Source organism: Sminthopsis crassicaudata, chromosome 1 (assembly GCF_048593235.1).
Source record: "Sminthopsis crassicaudata isolate SCR6 chromosome 1, ASM4859323v1, whole genome shotgun sequence".
NCBI lineage: Eukaryota > Metazoa > Chordata > Mammalia > Dasyuromorphia > Dasyuridae > Sminthopsis > Sminthopsis crassicaudata.
In genome coordinates, this window is record NC_133617.1 from 734993993 (window position 1) to 735018317 (window position 24325).

General features: G+C 36.4%; 1 protein-coding gene across 9 annotated transcripts in view; it reads left to right on the plus strand.

Moving 5' to 3' along the window:
- The window catches only part of FHIT (fragile histidine triad diadenosine triphosphatase), a 1538293-nt gene that overhangs the window by 280425 nt on the left and 1233543 nt on the right, over positions 1-24325 (plus strand). Inside the window, exon 1 of one of the 9 annotated variants that reach the window (XM_074284232.1) lies at positions 3719-3844. The exons of the other annotated variants lie outside the window; for them this stretch is intronic. The gene's annotated coding sequence lies outside the window, so the exon portion shown is untranslated. Of the gene's footprint in view, positions 1-3718; positions 3845-24325 lie in introns of those variants that run through there. 9 annotated transcript variants of the gene reach the window in all.

The window sequence follows — 24325 nt, forward strand, 5'->3', positions numbered from 1 at the left end:
TGTCCAAGTATTCTCCCTAAAGCTCAGGCTTGACTATGTCCTTCTTTTAATCAATGAAGTCCAAACTTAGATAAAATATAAAATCCTTTCTCCAGAGTATAAAGCCCTTCATAACTTTCCTCCTTTTCCAGTCTTCTGGAGTTATACATTTTACCCTTCCTTAACAGTGCCCTGTGATCCATACTATCAGCTTAAGGACTGCTAGCGGCACAGAGGATGGAGCTCTGGACATGTAGTGAGGAAGACCCGAGTTCAAATGTGGCCTCAGACACTCATTAGCTGTGTGATACTCAGCAAGTCACTTCACCCTGTGTGCCTCAGTTTCCTTTTTTGTAAAATGAGCTAGGAAAGGAAATGGCCAACCTCGGGAGCATCTCTGCCAAGAGGATTGGATCTGGAAGAGTAAAAGGCCAGCTGTCTGCTAGCTCCTCTCCAGTGCCCATTTCTTGGTGAATGTTGTGCTTACAAAAACCTTCTTATGTCTTGTCTCATCTATTGTCACAGCTGCAAGAAGGTGACAGACCAGATGTTACCATATCTTTTTTTAATAGATAAAAGGCAACTGAGAATCATCAGGGGAGGGGGACTCCCCACAGGAAGTGAGGCTTTAGGTAGACCTCGAAGGGGGCACAGTTCAGAAAAATGGGGAGCAGCAGGGCTGAGCAAGAGCCAATAGACAGATGCAGGAAAACTCTTGGGATATTAGAGCTGGAATAAAGGTCACACCTTTTATAAGTGGCAATAATGATGTTCATTCATATGGTATTTTACAAAAGGCTCATAATAACTTATACACAAATATATGTATATATACACACTATATAATGCACATGTATATAGCATGCAAATATTATATATTTATTGTGTACAAATTAATGCCACATATTGAATATGATAAATTAACATGAATAAATGAATATTTTATATTTGCATATATGAATATGATATATTATTCATAAAATCACTTCAAAATCTGCAATATGCTCTACATAAATTATCTTATTTGCTCTTCACAATGAGTACTATTTGTATTCCCATTTTATAGATGAAGAAACCAATGTAGAGAAATCAAATGACTTTTGCAGAGCCACAAAACTGGTAAGGTTCTCAGATGCAAGAGTCGTCGTTATATTTGAGTTGGAATAATGGTCACACATTTTATAAATGGTAATAATGGTGTTCCTTCATATATATTTTACAAAGAGCTAATAATAACTTATATACACATTTTGTATGTATATATATCTCCATTATATATCCACATGTATATAACATGTGGATATTCTATATTTATTATGCATAAATGAATGTTGAATATATGATATATAATATCATGCATAAATGAATATTTAATATATGCATATGATATATTATGCATAACATCATTTCAAGATTTGCAAAATGCTATACATAAATTATCTTATTTGCTCTTTACAATGACCTTATGAAGAATGTATTATTCATATCCCCATTTTATAGATGAAGAAACCAAGGTAGAGAAATCAAGTGATTTTTGCAGACACACAAAATTAGTGAGGTTCTGAGATAGCATTTGAACATAAGGCTTCTTGATTGCAATCCCACTCTTCACTTACCAGATGTCACCTAGATGCCTCAGTAGAACAATGCAGGTTAGAACTCAGGACCCGATGACTTCCAGTTGAATCAAGCACACCCTTCTGTGCCCCACACTCTTCTCTGTCCCACATCCTTCTCTGTCCCACACCCCCCTACCTTGCTCTGTGCTGTAGTTTTTGGATTTTTTTTTCCTTTGGGAAGGGAATATTTCCACTCCTTTCCCTCCCAGGTGTGAGGATTTAGCCCTGGGATAAATAAGGACATCTGGAGAACACATTTTGCTCCTTGAAGTGAGATCCTGTAAAGACAAGGCCTTGTTGACGTGCTGTATCTCTAAACATTATAGAAATGGATGTCTCTGACAGCATTTCTTTTCTCCAGCATCTGCTATAAGAAGAAAAATTGGACAGATGCCTAGAAGGCCTGGAAAATGGTAACTTTTCAGGATTGCCGACTTCAGAGCACAACTAACAGACCATTTTGCTCCATCTCTGCATCCTTGCTTATTAAAACTTGTTTCAAAATGTTCCCAATAACTAGACACTGATGACTCTCCTTTGGTTAGCTGGATTGCAGATTCTCTGGTAAAGGGCCTTTCACCTTTTAATTAACAGTAAAAGCCAGAAATGTCAGAATTCATAGCTTCCATTTGTAGAGAGACATACATAGAGCTTGTTACTGGAAATGTGTATTATAATTAAATACTAAAATAGTCCAGATATTATAAATGAAGCCTCTTATTGCTAACATTTTGATACATTTTAATATCATGAAGATCAAAATTGGTGGCAGCAAGGCAGAGCTGTCACGGTATTTTGAAGTCCAGTTTAAAAGAGAATGAAATTTATTTTATTTTAAAATTGAAATGAGCTTCTGAAATTCACTAGGGAACATCAGCATTTTTTGCACTCAGAATAAAGCCTTGTCTTTTATGCAGATTAAACAGAGTGAACTTTGAGTTAAAAGGACTCGGATCAAATCCCAGATCTGCCACTTACCCCTGGGTGACCATAACTAAGGCACATCACCCTGAGGGTCTCAGTCTCCTCATCTGTAAAATGGAACCCATGGTGGAAGGTGTGAATTATGTAATTTCTCAGATCTTCTCTAGCTCCAAAACTAAGATCCTTTGATTTATTTTTAAAGTATGGCTCAGTTTTAGCCCATTGCTTATGAAATTTTATGTCAGCCCTTCTGTGATTTCTCTTGGAAGACTAAATATTCTCATTTCTTTGTGGTTATTGCTGTTTACTTGTTTTCCAGTTACGTCTGACTCTTCAGGACCCATTTGGGTTTTTCTCAGCAATTTCCTTTCCAGCTCATTTTACAGATAAGGAAACTGAGGCAATCCAGACTTGTTCCGGGGCACATGGCTAGTCAGTATCTGGGGCCAGATTTGAACACAGAAAAGATGTTTTTTCCTGACTTCTGACACTAACAATTCACTTAACCCTTTGTAGATGAGATGATTAAATTCCAAATTATTTTCCAGATTTCCACATTGGAATGAAATTTTAAGTCCAGACCATTGCCAAAGTAGATTTATATATAATTATTTAATAATATACTTATGTGTGTATATACTGTTTACCCTGATGGACTATAAGCTCGACACCATCTCCAAGGTAGATTTATATATAATCATTTAATAATATATATGTATACTATGTACCCTGATGTACTTGTAAACTTCAGATCATCTCCAAAGTATGTGTATGTGTGTATATGTGTGTGTGTGTATATATATATATATATATATATATATATATATATATATATATATATAATCAAATAATAATATACTTATATGTATATATATTATCTATTCTGGTGGACTGTAAGCTCCCTAAGGCCAGGAACTCTTTCCATTGTTCTTTACTTCCCCAGCATCTAGCACAATACTTGGCACATAGAATGTATTTAATAGATACTAGAAGAGGCAGTATGGGTTACAATTCTGGATCTGCCTACTTACTAGCTGTGTGATGTTGAATCTCTCACCTAACCACTCTGGACTTTGGCTTGCTCAACTGTAAAAGGAGGGGATTGAATGAGGTAATCTCATAAAATGAGCTGAAAAGGATTTCAGATCTCAGAACCTAACTGAGCCCATCCTTTTTTTTTTTAATAGATGAGAGAACTGAGACTTAAAGTTTGAGTCTTAAATCAGTAGGACTAGAGACTGAAACCTCCCTACAGAGAGGAAATTGAGGCCCGTGAAGAGGATATAACATTAACAGGAATATAGAGCAGAGAAGACTTTCAGGTAGTTCTCTTAAACTTAAGTCTGTGCTTTTATGATTCTTGATTCTTAGCGTGTAGAAGGGGCGCCATTTTTATCTGGAGAGTGAGCAGCTACATCCAGGGGGTTATAAGTTCCTTTATGAGGAGAAGAGAAGGTTCCTCTGCTATACTTGCCTTCCTCTCTTTCCTAGTTGAAAATGCCATGAAGACTAAAATTCATGCTGAGCTCGGTAGCACCAGCTTAATTAAAACAAAAATTTGAGTAGCAGGATCCCAGTCATCCACTGCAGAGCTGGACAGGAGAGAAAAGCAAAGATTCACTGGCTGAAAGGGTCAACAAACAATATTTGATGGATGGTCAGGTGGCTCTGTGGGCAGTAGGGAAAGACTGCACGTAGGTGAGCAACATCCCCTGGGGAGAAGAGGAGGCTCTCAAACACGGGAACCTTCCGCTTCCCCTGCCACAAGGCAGAAGGAGTAGAGAGAAAGGAGAAGACAGGGTGAGAACAAGAGAAGGGACGGTGCCTTTAACACACTGGCTAATGTGCTGAGCACAGGATTGTTGCAGTGTAAATATATATCTAAAGGCATTAGCATGCTGGGTATTTAAAGGCAAATTTAGGTTTTGATGGCAGAAGAAGGCCATTGGCTCTGTAGCCTGAAGTCTTGGTTCAATCCTATGTCAGATGCTTATTAGCTAAGTGAACTTGAATGAATTGCATATACTGCCCAAGCCTCAGTTTACTTGCCTGTAAAATGAATGGGTCAGATTGGATACCAGCTGGTAGCAGAGTGGATGGAGCACTGAACTTGGAGTCAGAAGGACCTAAGTGTAAATCCAGCCTCAAATACTTATTACTGTCAGACCTTAAGCAGGTCACTTACTTGGTCTTAGTTTTCTCAACTATCAAATGGGGATAGTAACCTTTGAACAGATTAAAAAATATGGTATCCTCAGCTCAGAAAATTATTGACTTAACCGATGACTGAGAAGATCATCTAGATATGCTGCTTCTCCATTTTTGGGTGAATTCAGAATATGCCAGTGATAGAGCAGAATGGGTGTTGTCTTTAGAATCAGAGGGTCTGGGTTCAAATCTCACCTGCAATGCTTAGTGTAGCTGTGGCTTTGGTCGCATCACAGTGTCTCAGGTGAGGATTGAGCTTGATGTCCTGGGAAGTCTCTTCCAACTCAGTCCTGCTAACAGGACCCATCCTGTTAGCATGGGTAACTCCCAGAGTGGAAACTCTCTCCACTCAGGCAGATAGCAACTTCCTTGTAGCTAGAGGATGAATTCATGGTCCCTGTGTGAGTAAAGGTTACAGAAGAGAGTATATCACACTGCTTCTCCCACCTCACCTTCCTTTTATAGATGAAGAAAATAGGACATGGACAGATTAAATCTGCAGGGTCACAGGTTTCAGGACTATGTCTCTGACCTCTCACACTTCATTATTCTTTCTACTTCACCACCCTGTCCTGTCACTTCTTGAGGTGGCTTCTGGTCACTGGGAAAGAGAGGACTTAGAGATATCAGTCAGATAAGGCATGGTGGTGCCCACCTATATGCCCACTGCCAGGAAGGCTGAGGCTGCTGAATTGCTGGAATTCAGGCAGGTGGTTGGGTGCCCACATTAAATCCAGAAACCGCTAATGGAAGCCTCTGGGAATGGGCAACAAGTCAGGTGGAGCAGGTGCAACCCCCAATGCTGGTCAGTAGTGGCGTCAGGTCTGTGAGTTGTTGCTGTATTTCCAGCTTGGGCCAGATGGGCAGATTCAATCTGCAGGAAAAAAGAAAAGAAGGAAAGAAGGGAAGGTTGGAGGGAAAGAAGAGAAATAAAGAGGGAGAAAGTGAGGGGGGAAGAAGGCAAGAAGAAAGAAGGAAAGAGAAAGAAGGAAGGAAAGGAAGGAAAGAGGGAGGGAGGAAGACAAAAAAGGAGAAAGTAAGGGGGAAGAAGAAAAGAAGGAAGGAAGGAAGGAAAGAAGGAAAGAAGGGAAGGTTGGAGGGAAAAAAGAGAAAGAGGGAGAAGTGGGGGGAAGAAGAAAGAAGGAAAGAGAAAGAAGGAAGGAAAGGAAGGAAAGAGGGAGGGAGGAAGAGAAAAAAGGGGGAAGAAGAAAAGGAAAGAAGAAAGGAAGGAAGGAAGGAAGGAAGGAAGGAAGGAAGGAAATAAGGAAGGAAGGAAGGAAGGAAGGAAGGAAGGAAGGAAGGAAGGAAGGAAGGAAGGAAGGAAGGAAGGAAGGAAAGAGAAATAAAGAGAAAGTGAGAAAGAGAAAGCAAAGTATTAGGAAAGTGTTGAGGTTGAACCACTCTGACTTCCCTAGCTTATTGAATATCTCTGTACTATAAACACCACTTGTAAAAAAACATAGGATTAGTAAACACCCTTGAATGGGTGGGGAAAGGTCCTGAGGCAGGCTTGAAGAGAAAGGGTGGGCTCCTGGACTTGGACCCAGAAAGACCCTAGTGCAAATCCTGCCTAAGACACAAGTTGTGTGACTAGGACTTCTTTCATCCTTAGTTTCCTCCTTTATAAGATGGAGGAGTTGCTGCCTCAAAGGCTATTGTAGGATACAATGAAATCATATGTATAAGGTACATTGTAAACATTAGAGTGATGTACATGTGAGCTATTATTAGTAACTTGTATTCCTTGGTCTGACTCCTGTATAAGTGGTCTGCCTCAATTTATTAATCTTTAAAATGGGAATAATATCATCTACTTCTCAGGGTTGTTTAGAAGATCAGTCAATAAACATTTATTAAGCATCTACTATGTGCCAGATGCTGGACTAAAGTAAAATGGTGTTTGTTAAATGCTTTCCAAACCTTAAAATGTTAGCTAAATGCTAGTTTTTTTAATCATTACTATACATAGAAAGAAATATCAATATATAGGGATAAAGCTAGTTAGATATTGCTTTCCAATATTATTGTTTTCCTTGGTAATCCTATAATTTCATTTTGCACTTAAGCCCATTAATCTGAGAAGAGATCCATAGGCTTTGCCATATTGCCAAACAATGACTATGTTCCCCTCATCTCTGCCTTAGTCTGGAAGTCTAGGCCCAAAGCTCAGAGGGTTTAGTCACTTTTCCAGTCACACAAAAGTCAGAGGCAGCATTTGTACCCGGGTCTTACCAGTCTCAAGACCAGCGGAGCATCCGTGGTGTCCCCCTTCCTCTTCCTAAACTCCATGTGTAATGTAGCAGAGTCTACAGAATAGAAGACTGTCAAGGAATTATCCTTAAGTGATGATTTTTTCTCTGCCACCAACTGATTTGAATGTGTAAACAGTAGTTTGTATATTACACCTTCACATATACCCCCTGCTTCGAACTGGTTCCATTCCCACATATCTGCTTATTTATTTCCCACCGTGCCACTAAATTGACTACACGGAGATCTTTTTTCACTGAAGAAAACCTCTTCTACTTGCTCATCTGGAATTTCTGCCACCTCAATCGATCACCGTCACTGAAAGAAACTTACATTAAAATTGAACAGGATGGGGAAACACTTTTGGAAAATCATTGTTTTTTGGTTTCTGGTATGCCTGACTTTAAGAAATAAACATAAAACTAATTTACAAGTAACTGTGGGTATAGCTCAAGACTCTGTCCTGAACCCTCTCCCTGCCTCTCTCCTATTACTTTCTCATTTGGTGTCCTCGTTAGCTTCCATAAACTTAATTCTCATCTTAATGCAGACTACTTTTGGTCTCTTTCCTGATCTCTGCTTTCACATCTCCCAACTCCCCGCTGGATATTTCAGATTCTGCAGCTCAGAGACATCTCCTCAACATGTCTAGAATAGAACCGAACTTGCCCCTTTTCCAAACTTATTTCTAACATCATCCACCCAATCACTCGTGTTCTCAACCTTGATTTTCTCCTTAGTGTATCCCTTTTCTTCTCTTCCCATAACACCCACCTTCTCCCTGCTCACGTGTGGCTCATGCCCTCATCCTGTCTTGCCTAGATAATTGCAAGATTCTACTTGTTTCCCTGTCTCAACTTTATTTCTTTTCATTCCACACAGCTGCTCTTTTCCTAAAGAACAAATCTGACAAACTTATTCCCCTATTAAATCAATTTTAGTCTCTTCTGTTAGATTGCAAGCTACTTGAGGGTAAGAGTAATATTAAAAAAATAATAATAAAATAACATAATAAATAAAATAATAATAATAAAAGTAATACATAATAATTATAATAATACAGTCTTATATTTATACATATATACATAGTATTATAATTATAGTAATACATAGTAATATAATAATAATAAATAATAGTATTTATAAAACAATAGGCGCTTAATAAATGTTTGTTGGGTGAATGAATGAATGATAGTTCCTGATTATCCTTAAGATCAACTACAATCTTTTCTTCGGGGCTTTTTAGAGCCTTTCAGAAGTTGGACCTAATCTGACTTTCAAACCACATTAGACATCACTCTATGATCTAGACAGAATAGCCATTTTTGCTCCTCCTCACCAACATGGCAGCCTATCATCTGTCTTTGTGTCATCTCTCATACGTAGGATGCTCTCATTTCTTGTCTCTGCTTCCTGCAATTTCTTGTTTCCTCTAAAATTCACTTCAAAGCCTTCTTTTCAATGAAGCTTTTCCTGTCCCCCTCAATGGACAGTGTTTCCTCTGCCCCCAAGTTACTGTGGATTTATTTTATAAATAATTGTCTATAATCTGCACATCTAAATGTTCAAAAGGAAGGTAAATCAGCTTAGAAAAGCTGAGTTTCCTGAGAATAAAGCTATTATCCTAAAATGCCCCTAACCCAGCTTCTAAGTTTGTTGGCAGAGTTTTACCTGGCAAACATTTAGCTGTTATCCCATGAAATTAGCATCTAGGCCAGGTAACTCTAGGAGGCCCGGGACCATATTTCCTTAGAGAATAGAATAGAACATGGGCCCAATTTTTAAGACATCATGTTATTCTGCTGCTATTTTAACAACACATTTGTTATTCACTAGTACTAAAATAGTGCATGCCAACTTAGAAGTCCATCTTTATGTATATTATCTCATTGATCTACATATTCCTTCTGAATCCCTGCTTTTTTAAATGTCTAATAAACATTATCGAGGAATATCAGCATCTTTGTTGTTTTTCAGATGGAAGAGTGGGGAAAAGTCTTAGAGCAAAGGACCAGAGTCTTATTGATTTCTTGAAATGTTCTTCATTAATTAAACTATCTCCTCAGTGGAATTATTCAGTGGAAGTAAAAGATTGGAGTTCAAATCTGCACTCAGAAACTAGCAAATCATTTCACTTCTTTGTCTCAGTTTCCTCAACTGTAAAATGGAGATAATAATGATACTTTTACCTCTCAGAGTTGTTGTGAGGATCAAATGAGATAATATTGATAATGTGCTTAGCATCATACCTAGCACAGAGTAGGTACTTAATAAATGCTTGTTTCCTTTCTCTACATGAATGTATCTGGACACGATGGGTTAGTGAGTGTATATGTAAATTTTAATTTTATTTTATGGTCTCAATTTTACTTTGGGGATACTCCAAGGATGAAGCTACTTATTTTGTATAGTGTCACCAAATTCTTTATTCTAAAATTAATAGGAGAGTCACCCATTAGATGATGGAACTGTTTTTTTTTTTTTCTTCTTTTAAATCATTTCAGTCATGTCTGACTCTTGTGACCCAATGAGGGGTTTCTTGGTAAAGGTTCTGCATAGGTTTACCAGTTCCTTCTCCAACTCATTTTACAGATGAAGAAATTGTGGCAAACATGGTTAAGTGACTTGTCCAGGGTCACACAGCTAGTAAGCGTTTGAGATTGGATTTGAACTTAAGTCTATGACTCGAGGTCTCTGGTGCAATCTAAGAACTGGCTTCAAGTTTTACTTCTTCTGTGACCTTAGGGAAATCACTTACATTCTTGAGACAGTTGGAAACTCTCTAAAGTGATTAGTTTTGAATAAGTTCCAAATCAGTATCTATGAAGAGAGTTTCCACTATGGGAGTTTTCTGTACAAATGGAATTGTGGGTTTGGACAATTCAATTTATCTCAAGTCAACAGACATTTATTAAGTACTTGTGTGCCAAATAGTATCTTTGAGCATACTATGACATAAGAAAAATAATGCTATTATGTTCCACTGGGGGAAAACCACATGTCCACAGAGAAGCAGATATCACATTCAGATAAAGTAAATGCACAATAATTTGGGGTAGGAAGAAGAGTTCTAGCAATTAGGAAGATCTGGAAAAGCCTTCCGTAAAAGTGACACTAGAACTCAATTTTGAAGAGAGCTAATCCTTCTATGAGGAAAAAGTGAGGAGATAGCAAGGTCCAGGCAAAGGGGAGGCAGCTTATGCAAAGGCAGAGAAATATTGTGTACAGAAAAAAATAAATACATGACTTTGGAAGGAGGATGGAAAAGAAATCACTCTAGAAAAATAGGTTGAAGTCATACTGTGAAGATGGATAAATGCTTATTGGGGGAGTGTTCATTTTATTTTAAAGGTATGTATTATAAACTGTTTTAATGATAATACTAAGATGTTTTAATTAATAATATAGTAATATTGTTACTATATTATTATATTAATACTATAATACTAATATGTTCTACTATTATAGTATTATAGTAATATTATATTAGTAGTATTGTATATACTATATTGTACTAAGATGTTCTAATTAATAATATAGTAATGTTATTACTATATTATTATATTAATACTATAATACTAATATGTTCTACTATTATAGTATTATAGTAATATTATATTAGTAGTATAGTATATACTATATTATACTAAGATATTCTAATTAATAATATAGTAAATATCAATAGATTACATTTATTTGGGAAGCCAGTGAAATCTCCCCAAATAAGGAAAAGGGGGAGCCACTGAAACTTCATGAGCAGTAGCATGGTGAGACCTGTATTTACTAATCCAATTTGCCAGCGACATGGGTCATGAACAAGAGAAGAGAAACATTGGAGTTAAGGAGACTGATTTTTAGGCAAAACCACACAAAACCTTATAGTTTTGGTGATGGTGACAGGGTCATGAAATTATATGAATCACTTAAAAGTGTCCCATCCTCAATCTAACTTAGCACTGAACTAGATAGAATTCCCCTTCATTCTATAATTTAATAGTCTGACAATGGTCCATCTTTTCTCCATGAATAATAAAAAAGAGCAATAATAGTTGAGTTAAGTCCTACTACTTCATGGTTTGGGGTTATACTGAGTGTGGATAGTCCCTGCAACAATATAGGTCACAATCCCTATATGAATTGAGGAAATATCCTTGGAGTTTTGCTGTGGCTAAGAATTCTTCTTGTGGTCCCTCTGGTGGAAAACTCCTACCAATTTCTCTTAACTGTTTCTCAGAAAATAAATCCTCAGCTCGTCACTGATTACTTTTGGAAGCTCTTCAACCTTGCTAGCTCTTGTGACATCTCCATAGTTCTTGAGACTCCCAGCACACCTCTGTAATACCAGGAGTCATGAACATGGCATTTTAGTGGAAGTGGATCCTAACAAAGGGATCACAATTAGAGCCATGAATAAACATATAATTTATCAGCACCTCAGGATTTCATATTTTGTTCACTCAGCAGCCACTTTTTGAATGCCTTGGACATGCCCAGGGAGAACTTGAGTTTCCTTTTGTTTGCTCTCTTTAGTTTATGATGTTCAGCAGATGGAGAGCTTGTTGAATTTCATACTTCATGCTATCCTGAGACTGGCCTGCTGCTTAAATATTAATTAAGGAAGTATATTTCAGTAGTGAGAGAAAAGGCAAAAAAGGACACCAAATTACTGCTGTTAGAATCTGACTCTAATCATTCTCTCTTGGTCTCAGTTTCCACATCTGTCACAAATGGGTATATTGGGTTTGCACATTGACAGAAAACTAACCAATTTGTTAGATATTGGAGTCAGAATAAAAAAAAAAGCAATAAAAGACCATACTTTTTTGGTCTCAGCATCCTTTCAATCTTTACAATTTTTGAGGATATAACCTTCAAAATGCTTTAGTTTATGTGGGATATATATATACATAGATAGATAGATATAGATATTGATATTGATATTTACTATATCATAAAATAAAACATATTTGTGTTATTATAAAAATAGGTTTGATTTCATGAACACGCAGAAAAGATCTTGAAGACCTGTAGGAGGCCCTGAGCCATCCTTTGAGAACTGCTGTCATAAGTCATAACACTGGATTGAATCAACTACTATGTGATTTGATTAGGCTTGGGTTCAAAATAATCAATTTCACAAGCATAAGGTGGGCCAGGTCTAGCTGGTTAACAGCTCATTTGAAAATGGGTTTAGTGGTTTGGAAGTTGAGTTTGAGGCAACTCTGGTAGAGCAGCCCAAATGGCTAATGATGGGATATTGGGCTACATGAAAAGAAGCTGTTCCCACTACATTCTCTCCTGGGAATATTACATTTCCCTTTCGAGACAATATTTGAGAAGTATCCAGAGGAGAATGACCAAGAAGGTTTAAGGCCTTGAGAACATCCATTTGAAGACCCATTGAAGAAATTGGGACATTACTCAGAAGGAGAAGACTTGGAGGCTGATGTCGCATGGGGACATGATAATCATCTTCAGATATTTGAAAGGTTCTTCCATGGAAGATGGATTTAATTTCTTCTCTTTGGGTGATATAATGTAGGGTCTTTGATGGAAGCTAGAATCTTTATAGAGTCTGAAAACATAGTAGGCACTTATTAAATGCATGTTGATTGATATTAAATGCACTGAATAGACTAGGTCAAAGTTGTAAAGAGGCAAATTTGAGTTTGATGTAAGAGAAAATAAAACTCCAAACCAAAAACCATCCTTTCCTCATAATTAGCAGTATCCAAATGTGATGTAGACAAATGGAGAAGGCTATCGGTTCCCCTTCACTGGAAGCTTACAAGTGAAGTCTAGATAACACTTTGCCAGAGGTATGTTAATGGAAATTTCTACAGATATGGGTTGGTCCAGACGCTGAAGATCCTTCCAAGTTTGAGACTCAATTATTAGGTAATTTCTAAGGCCTTTCCACCTCTAAATCTCATGATCCTTTATTATTGCCCCTCCTTTTCAAATCTTTATGTCTCTTCAGAAAAGAAAAACAAAAAGCATGATATCAATAAACCTATTTACCTGATTCCATCCTCCCAAGATTTAACTTCAATTTCAGCTGTACTATTAAATATCTTGCCAACTTTGAATGAACTAGAAACAGTAAAACAAAATTTATAGGGCTTGCAAGCAAGTCAGAAGTGGTTCTCGGGATGATTATATCCCTGGGCCTGCAATTATCACAGTTCAAAACTAATTCTCCTTCCTGGAGATCACCAAAAGCGTGAACGCCAGAGTAATTCCTTTCCCCAGACTTTTTAAGCAAAAATTAAAGAGTTCATCACAAACCTTTCCTGATTGAAATGCATTTGTCAAGAAGAGATTGGGTATTTTTAAGTGTGTGTGTGTGTGTGTGTGTGTGTGTGTATGCATGTGTGAGTGTGTGTGCGTGCACATGTGTGTGTACACATGTGTGAGTGTGTGTGTATTGTTAGTGAGAATTCCATGATTTCCTTGAAGAGCTTAAACAAGACTTGTTGGATAGAAAAATGAGGGAGAGATATTCTAGCAGATATGGTTTCTCCCAGCTCCCTGTGCATACAGGTCATGCTCTTGTACAGTATAGTGATTCATTAGCCACAATTTATATTTGTGGGTACATGGCACATAAAAGGAACAATCAGCACCCCAGGAGAGCTAAAAGAGGCAGTGATTAACAGCCACAGCAGCACCTTGGATTTATGCTGTACTTTTCCTACAAAGAATTCAAACACATCCACAGGTGCTGAACTGTATATTGAAACACTCTAAAATCCCTGGAGCATTCTACATTTCATTCAGGTTGGTGTTGGAGAAGATAGAATGTTGAGTCACTTTTAAGCATTTGAGCTGGAAGAGAAGATCTCAGCTAGCATATTATTTTCATTTTTTCATCAATAAGTCACTAAGCATTTATTTAGCACCATGTGTTAAAGTAACTGGAACACAGGATAGAATTGGACTAAGATTCAGACTCATGTCCTCTGACTAAAGATATAGAGAGCCATGGAGGAGCAATCTATATGTGAGGATTTTACCATAATTAATAATATTAATATATTTAATATATTGTAATATGTATTATAATATATTTTACCATATATTTACCAGCATGTAATTATATATATATGTGTTATTATATATATTATATATATATATGTATTATTATATTAGGCTGACTCTCAAATTCTGTGATTCCTTGATTAGACAAATAATTTTTTGAAAAATATTTAATTTCTCCCCAATTTTATGTGGGAACAATTTTTAACATTCTTTTTTTAAAAATTGAGTTCTAAATTCTCTCCCTCCCTTCTTTCTTTTCCCCCTTCCTTAAATGCTAAACAATGATGTATGCTATAGGCAAATAACTTTCAAACAATCCAAGTTATACTCCTTTTAACTGCTGGAAATCTCACCACACTGGGTAGCCTTAGTGGAAGAGAGGGGATGGATTTCACTCTTCTCACAACCTTTGTTTCCAGGTCAGCTAACTTTTATTCCTTGCAGACTAGGAATCTAGCTAATAGGCTAACAATAGTTATTATATGGTAGTTGCTTCCCATCCAGTTCTTGTCCTGCTGCCAGGCAGATAATTAGATTATTAATTTAATTTTTTTCACTTCATCTTCTGTTCAATTCTAAGAGATCCTGCAACTTGACAGCATTTCTTCCTGAGGCAATCTGTAAAGGAAATCAAAATCTGAAGCCATTACTAGGGGCAACTTGAATTCAGTGATCTACATAGATTAAAAAATAGGTATTTCCTCCTGCAGAATTAAAAAAAAATATGGAAAAAAAATGCCACCCTCTCCTTTTAGAGGATGGAGTGATAGAAAGTCTGAGACTTATTGGTGGGAGGAGAATCATCATGAAAATGGTAATAAAATTAGCAACAATAGTGACTTATGGTTTACTCATAGTATATTATCTCATATATGCTATATCTGTTTATTAGTTTGTTTCTGAGGATAAAAAAGATTTTTGAGCATGAAATTTGATGTAGGCAGAGATATAAATAAATGTAGGTACTGTGTGTATTTGTAAATTGTTTTACTTTTTAATTTACAGACTTTTTTGTATCCCATCTCTTTTATATATAGTTGAAAACAAAACAAAATAAAAAACCCTTTTAACAAACTTGCTTAGTTGGTCAGGTAAAACATATTCTCATATTGGCCATATTCAGAAATGTGTATGTCATTCTTCATCTTGAGTCCATCACTTCCTTGTTTAGGAACTTTCTTGTTTGGGAAAATCCTTAGATGTAAGTGTATCACTTATTAGAGAACAGGATTTTTGTTTCATTCCTTGACATTGTATGTTCAGGACAATGCTTGCAGACAGCTTAGAAAGTTCAGTGGACAGAGCTCTGGTGCTGAAGTTGGGAAGAACTAAGTTCTAAATGTGTGATCCTGGTGAGTCATGCAATCTTTGTTTCCTTAATCCAATGGAGAAGGAAATGGCAAATCACTTTGGTATCTTTGCCAAGAAAACTCCATACAGGGTCGCAAGGAGTTCGACACTACTAATAAGTTGAACTGAACAACAATAACACAGAATGTCTGATGCCTGGTCTGTATTTATTGAATTATTTCTCTTTTCATTGACTAAAGGAAAGACTAAGAAAAGAAAGGCCTTTTGCCATGTCTCTGCTGATCCAAATCCTGATAGATGATCCCAGATCCCACATGAATCTTGATATCAAATAAAAACTTCAGTTAAGTTGTGAAGACTGACATTTTAACCAGAATCCTGTGGAGATTCCAAGGTCTAGGTCATCACGCTGTTTAGTAATTTATCATGGCACCTGATATTTTCAGGGACAGACTTCATAGAGGTGGGATTTAGCTCTTCATGCTCCTGGGTATTAGAGAAACCTGAAAAGGTAGCATGTCTAGCCAGTAGCATTGGGAAAACTTGTGGGTAGAAAATATAGGTTTGATATAATAATAAAAACAACTTTTTAAAAACACTTTAAAAACCATTTTGTAACAATTAGAGTTTTCTGAAAATCATTCGCAATGGGATCCTGTCCTTGAGAGTCTTTAGGAGGACCAGACAATGTGGGTGTGTTGTTGAGGAAATTCTTTTTTGACAAGTGTTGTATTAGATATTCTCTGAGCACCTTTCCTGCTCTGAAATTTTCTACTGAGTTAGGAGATGAAGCTTCTAAGTTGGGCATTTTCTGTTCTGAGAATAAAGGGGTGTGAAGGCATAGGAAGAATGGGGTGAGGGTCTTGTATAGATACTGGCTATCAGAACCTTATCTCAAATTATTTTTGAGCCTAAAGGTGGACAAAGTCATGTTAGATAAAAGAGAGTTGAAGTATTTTTAAAATATCAAAACATTTGTTTATATTTAAAATCCAATTTAAGTAATTCACCAGAGACCTGAGACATTGCTTTGGAAAATGTTGGAATTTTAAAATCCTAAAACAGATTTATAAGACTCCAGGCTTTGAGGGTTGCCTCCTAGATCAAAGGCAATCTTAAATACAAACACAGAATCTCAGATTTTGAAGGAAGCCAATTAGTCCAATCCATATCTGAAAAACGGTCCTGCCTCCAATGTCCCTAGCACATGGGTCACCTATTATTTGCTGGAAGACCTGCAGTGATGAGGAAGGCCTCAATGTCTCGATACAGCTTTCTTCCCATGTTGAGGCTGCTCTCATTTTTAGTAAGACTTTCCTGACTGTAAACTTAAATTAGCCTCTTTTTTTTTCACTTCCGCTAATTGTGCCTAGTTTGGCCATATGGGCCCACCAGCGGTCTATGGTCCCAGACTCTGAGCCCAGACCTATCTAGGAGTGATCACTCAGTTGTCCAGGCAGCATGCTGCCAACTTCAGATTGTGCAAATGAAGAGCTTGAATTATTTATTCACTTTTATGGATACAGCTGTTATGTGTTGGTAAACTGGAGACTCTATATGATTTAATTATTTCTATCTTGCTTTCAGTGAGACTGCAGGGTCTTAATGGATGTAGTTAAGCCATGATTTCATAGGCAAGTGGTTTCTCTCTCTGGGTGGTTCATAGTCTTGTATTATTATTGGATAGAATTTCTTAAATAGAGCTTAATTCAGCTCAATTCAACAAGAATTTAGTAAGCACCAGCCATGAGCTTGGCTCTGTGCTATGGTAGAGATACAAAAGACAAAAACAGCCCTTCCTACCTCAAGCATCTTGTGTTCTACCAGGACAAGCATATATAGGGGTAAGGCAATACAAAAGAAATCAAAATATATAAATAATTTCAGGAAACTGAGTGTTAACAATTTGGGGAATAAGGAATTTCCCCAGTTACATGTAAAACAATTTTTAAACTTTTTTCTTACATTTTAAGCTCCAGATTCTTATCCTTTCTCCTCTTGAGTGATAGTACACACTTTGATGTAGATTATATATGTTCAGTCATGTAAGACATATTTCTACATTTATCAAGTTGTGAAAGAAAATGAAAACCAAAAACAAACAAACAAATAACCACACATACAAAATAAAGTAAATAAGAAACAGGATGCCGCCATCTGCATTCAAATTCCATCCATTCATTCTCTGGGGATGGATAGCATTTTTCATCATAAGTCTTTTGAAATTTGTCTTGAATCTTTATGTTGCTGAGGTAACTGTCTTTCACAGTTAATCATCGTACAATATCGCTGTTAACCATGTACAGTGTTCTCCTGGTTTGATTCACTTCACTTTGTATTGTTTCATGTAAGTCTTTCTAGGTTTTCCTGAAATCAACCTGCTTCTCATTTCTTAACATGTCATAGAATTCCACCACAATCACACACCACAACTTGTTCAGCCATTCCCCAATTAATGGACATCCCCTTGATTTGCCATTCTTTGCCACTAAAAAAAAGAGCTGCTATAAATATTTTTGTACATATAGGTCTTTTGCCCTTTTTAAAAATATTATTTTGAGATAAAGACCTACTGGTGGTATCTCTGGGCCAAAGAGTATGCACAGATTTATAACTTTTTGGACATGGTTCCATACTACTAGGAAAAGATTCTTGAAAGGCCATGGTCCTTAATCAGAACATGATGGGAAGGAGGCACTCCAAGAAGTGGAAGTGACAGCATTCTAGACATGACAGACAGTTTGTGTAAAGGCATGAAAATGGGAGATAAAATAATGTATATAAGGAAAAAGCAAATGTGTCAGTTTTACTGGAACTTGAAGGGAATAATGTGCAGTCTGAATGGATAGCTTGGAACCAGATTGTAAAGAGCTTTAAATGATTAAAAACAAAAACAAGAGTTTGTATTTTATCTTAAAAGCAGAAAGGATTCTTTTTGAGCAAGTAAATGACATGATTAGACCTGTGCTTTAGGGAAATCCCTTTAGCAGTTGCATGGAGGTGGAGAGGGGAGGGGAGAGACTGAGGACAAGAGGAGGTACAATGAGATTATTGAATTGTGTAAGTAAAATGAAATGAGGACTTGAGGTAAATCAAGTGGTCATGGGTGTGGAGAAAAGGGGACACATAGGAGAGAGGTTGTGTATGAAGAATCAGCCAAACTTGACAACTGATTAGACATGGGAACTGAGAGGTAATGAAGAGTGAGGGATGACTGAAATTGATTAACTAGAAGTATTTTCTGAGTACCTGCTGTATGCATGATGTCTCAGAAGGACATATTTGAAGGGAAAGTTCCTTCCACAATGATTGGCAGAAAAAATGTTCTTGGTCTGATCATGTGCCACAGCTTTTGATTGGAAAGATAGGGTCTTCCTAACTGTAATTATATGTAATATAAATATATAATGATATCAGTTATTTGAATATGTTATACAAAATATATTTTAAAAACTAAAATATGTTTTATTATACATAGCACTTTGCTTACAGTATTGTCATACAGATATAATTTTCCATGCTTTACAGATTAGAAAACTGAGGCAGGGGAAGGAGAAATTGCAATTTCTATCTTTGCAATCTATTTATGTAATCTTCTAGAATTGTTTCTAAGATGAGACATTGTAGATAAAATAATTGAAGAATAATATGAGACCACATAGAATAAAGTACAACATGTATTGACTAGCATAGGGGCTGAAATAGGTGGTCTTTTATGTACCAATATGTCAATTTAGACTTTCACATTGAATTGGCTTAAAAAACAAGGAAGCTACATTGCAAGGAGCTCTGGAGTGGGACTCAGAGGAGGCTCGATCTGGAGCCACTAAGGACTTTGGAACTATCTAATCCAACTCCCTCAATATACAGATGAGGAAACTGAGGGCTAAAGAGATTCAATAATTTTTAAAAATACTCATTTTTTTTAACTTAAGAAGTAAAGCAAATATTTCCATAACGTATTACAATAGAAAAAAAGATGATTCTACACGAAACTGCATGCTTTTTTATTGCTTGCTATTCCTTTTAAATATATAATAAAATTATCATATCAATTTCTTTTTATTCTTTCCTCTTCCTTCTCTCTCCCCAGAATGGATACCATTAGACTCAAATATGCATATATGTAAAACCATCCTATACAGATTTCTATTTATCAGTTCTTTTTCTGGATGAAGAAAGCAACTTCCTTCATATGTCTTTTGTAGTTAGTTGGAATATTTATAGTAGTCAAAATTACTTAGTTACTCAAAATTGTTCTTACAACTTTGCTTGAGATCACATAGTAAGCATAATTGAGATGCAAATCCAGATCCTCCGAATCCCAATCCAGTCCTATTGAAGCTTTAACCTATGCAATTTAGTCTACTTTCTTCTTCTTATCCAGTTTATGTACTGCCTCACTTTTGATGTTCCTGCCTAGAATATCTGGACTGTTGAGCAACCTATCCTACCATGCATAGTCTGGAAAATTATTATTCCTCATTCATTTGTTTTTTTCTTGCGTAAATTATTAGGATAATTTATTTTGAGACATCATGAATAACGTGAAGGAGATCCTTCCATTCTGGGGACTTCATAAAATCAGTACTCTTAATATTTGTTCACTAATTGTATAATTATTATTGTGAGTGGGCAAAGGGCATCAAAAATTTACAAAAAATGTTTTGCCAACCATGAACCATATAAACTATATAAATCAATCTATATATAAATATACACAAACATATATTGTTCAATTTACTTTAGTTACATCAGACTCTTCGTGACCCTATTTGGGATTTTCTTGGTAAAGAGACTGACTGGAGCAGTTTGCCATTTCCTTCTCCAGCTCATTTTTCTGAAGAGGAAATGGAGGCAAATAGGGTAAGGTGACATCTAGAGTCACATGGTTTGTACATGTCTCATAAATTTAAACTCAAAAAGATGAGTCTTTCAAACTCTCAGACCATATATATATATATATATATGTATGGACTGGACTATATATATAGATAGATAGATATAGATATAGATATAGATATAGATATAGATATAGATATAGATATAGATATAGATATAGATAGATATAGATATATCTATCTATATCTATCTATCTATATATACACACATATATATGCATATATATGCATATCTACATATATGTATATATAACATATGTGTATATATATTTCATATAGTTATATACTTATGTATATATGGAGGAACCTTCCAAATTAATACAAATGAGAGAAATGCAAATTAAACCAAATCCAAAGTTTAACTTTATACCCTATAAATTGGCACAGATGACAAAAGATGAACATGATCAAGCCATCAATAGCATTTATTCAAAAAACAAATCTATCATTTATCTGTGGTAATTCATACCTCTATCTACTTCCCTGCCCCCTCTGCACCCCCCACCACATCCCCAGTTGAAGGTGTCTCCTCTACCACAAGTAGACAGCCAGGATACTTAGTCAGATATGGCTTCAGTTGGATGATTTCTATGTCTCTTCCTCTTCAGTGGTTCTACAGTTCTGGAATAATGTATCCAGAGGATTAAAGTTTATTTGCTTCCATTTTCCACCATGTTCAGTACTGCATAAGGCTGCTCTGGTACAGTTATATTTTTACAGCTAACTCACAGGGCTAAATTTCAGGAGATTATAATATGGTCATAAAAATTTGCTTCAGGCATGTTTTAGGCTGATCAGCCAAAGAGGCAATTTTTCATGCCTTTCTTTGGGACATAATGATTTTTCCATTGTGGGTATTTTTGGTGCTCCATCAAAAAAGTGAAATCATTCCCTTCTGCTTCTTTCTCCATGCTTAGAAGCCCATTGTGTCTACTTCTTGGAGATTTCTGCTAGTGTGTCTGAAACATTTTCTCTTCCATTCAAAAATTCTCTTGCTGCTTGTTATTATTTCTGGAAAACCTCAGGTGAACAAGGTACATTATGATCAGTTACAAGCCTATAAGCTGGCAATTCATGCCAATGAATGATGAAAACTGAGGCACGAATGGCAGGGGATTTCCCAAGCAGTCAAGGTTAGCCTGTTGTACAGAGTATGCCATTGGCTGGCTTACTTTCCCAGTTGTCCTGCTTTCCTACTTTGCATATGCTTTGAATATTATTTGCATAATACTGATTTCAGAAAGGCCTGGAGAGACTTACATGAATTGATGCTAAGTGAAGCAAGTAGAATCAAAAGAACATTGTACTCTGCAATAGCAAGATTGTGTGATAATCACCTGTGAGGGACATGGCTCTTTTCAACAATGAGGTGATTCAGGATAATTCCAATAGACTTGTGATGAGAGAGCCATCTGCACCCAGAGAGAGGATTATGGGGATTAAATGTATATTACAACACAGTATTTTTACCTTTGTTGTTTTCTTGTTTTTTTTCTATTTGATCTGATTTTTCTTGTGTAGAATGAGAAATGTGGAAATATATTTAGAACTGCAATGTTTAACCCATGTAGGATTACTTGCAGTCTAGAGGAGAGGAGAAAGGGGAAAGGAAGGGAAAAAATATGGAACACAAAGTTTTGAAAAGTTTTGAATGTTGAAAACTATCTTTACATGTATTTTAAAAAATAAAAAGCTATTATAGAAAAGAATATATGTGCATACATACATGTTGTCTTCCTAATAGTATACAAGTTCCTTGAGGACAATAGATGGTTCTCTATTGTTTTACATATATTTTAAAAAATAAAAAGCTATTATAGAAAAGAATATATGTGCATACATACATGTTGTCTTCCTAATAGTATACAAGTTCCTTGAGGACAATAGATGGTTCTCTATTGTTTTTCTATCCCCAGCTTCTAGTACAGTGCCTGGAACACCCAGTTGGCCCCTACCAAAAAGCTTGTTTGATGGATTAAGAATCTTTTTGGTCTGGTTTTTGTTCTGCACTACCCTTTTGTATTTTCTTTTCTTTCTTTTTTTTTTTTGGCTGAGGCTTTGTAGGGTTAAGTGACTTGCCCAAGGTCACACAGCTAGGAATTATTAATTGTTTGAGGCCAGATTTGAACTCAGGTCCTCCTGACTTCAGGGCTGGTGCTTTATCCACTGTGCCAATTAGCTGCCCCTACCCTTTTGTATTTTCAACAGTAAGAACGGGAACATTCAATCCAGAAATGGCACCTTTGTGATATAAATTAGCATGGATTCATAAACTACGAGCAGAGCAGAGCTTTCAGTTATTTACTCAACAAATATTAAAGAGGTAACTTTCGCTTGGGCCTCCAAATTACTTTGATGTTAAAATTGTATTTATCCTGTTGATCCTCTTTCCTCATCCACCACCATCAGCATGAGAATTTTGACATAGGAAGAGGAACACAATAAGACTCTATGGGAAACTATGATTCCTTTTTCCAAGTATCTTTCCATACTCTGAAATTCAAAGTCCTTCATAACTGACCATCCCCCCCCATTCTAATCTTCTTACATCTTACTCCCCCACACATGGTTCAGGGACACTGGCCATCTGGTTGTTCCACAAAGAAGACCGTCAATCGCTTTGGCTGTCTCTCATGTCTGGAAGACTCTTCCTTCTCAGCTCTACTTCAGTCTTCTTTGGCTTCCTATAAGTTCCAGTAAAATCCTATCTTCTACACAAAGCCTTTTCCAACTTTTTCTATGCTTTCCTATGTTAATTCATTCCTTTTTTTTCCTATTTATAACTTTGCACATATTTGTTTGCCATTTGTCTCCCCCATAGGATTGTGAGTTCCTCCAGAGCAGGAACTGATTATTGCCTTGAGGTATTTCCAGCAATTAGCTTACTAGCTGCCAATAGGTACTTAATAAATGCTTAGTGAGTAACTAATTGCTTGATTCCTTCTTGTTGTTTTTATTAATCCAGTAATTTGATGTTTTCAGGGGTTCAGCACCAGATGATAAGATTAAGGAGAGTAATCAGCACCAAATGTTGGAGTTCAGTCACGTAAAGAATTCACGATGGCCATTCTCTTTGCCAAAAAGTAGGTTTATTTAGAAGAAGACCTTATAGACAAAATGAAGGCATATAATAGACACCAGGAATGGAAAATGTGAAATAGAGTTGGGAGAGTAATAGGGTTACCAAGGAAATGAGCTTGCAAGGATCCATTAGAGAAATATATCATGAGGTCAGGGTACTCCATTGACTAGCCCACTAAGTCCATAGAGGGATTTATCACCCTAAAAGAGTTAGTTAGCTATAAGAAGGAGAAAGATATACCATAAGGCATGATGAGGGGATGCCATGATGCGGAACTCTATGGTGGGCCATCCCTAAAAAGGGATTCAGCAAAGAGGGCCTGGGCCATGGACAGATTTGTTTTGCTTTTTCTTATTCAATTTGAATTCCCCTTTCAGTATCAAAAAGTTTGTTTTTGGTTTTTATTTTACTTGCAACTCTTTACTCCTTATTCTTAATCTTCTCTCTCTCCCCATCCTTGCCAATTTCCATTTAGTGTTTAATGTGTTTCTATACCATTTTTTTTGTTTATTACTGTGTTTTCAGTCCTCCTTTGGTTCACTGTTGCTTGCTCCCTCTGCTTCTTCCATCATGGCTACAAATTATTCTAATGCCCTGAATTTATGAGAAAATGTCAAGCCCCCTCCCCTCACCTTTAACTTCCTTTGTACACTAGGGTATTCATTTTACAATTTCTTTTATTTCTGCTTTTATGCTTTCAGAACATTTCTAGGTGCTCTATTTTTTTTATTCACCTCTCTTAATTCCTTTCAAACACATTAAAGTTCTGAGGAGACACTTGTTTTTTTTTTCCCCTATTAAAAATGTTAGCCCTCCACCACTGTATGTTTCTTTTGAATTATGTGCATAAATATATCTTTCAAGGTTTCTCATGACCCTTCTTGCATTTCAAAGCTATTAGTTAGCTATGGTCTTTTCATCAGGTAGACTGGCTGGAAAGTCTTCTATTCCATTCAAGGTTCAATTTTTTTTCTACTGTAGAATTATACACAGCTTTGCAGAAAGCTTCT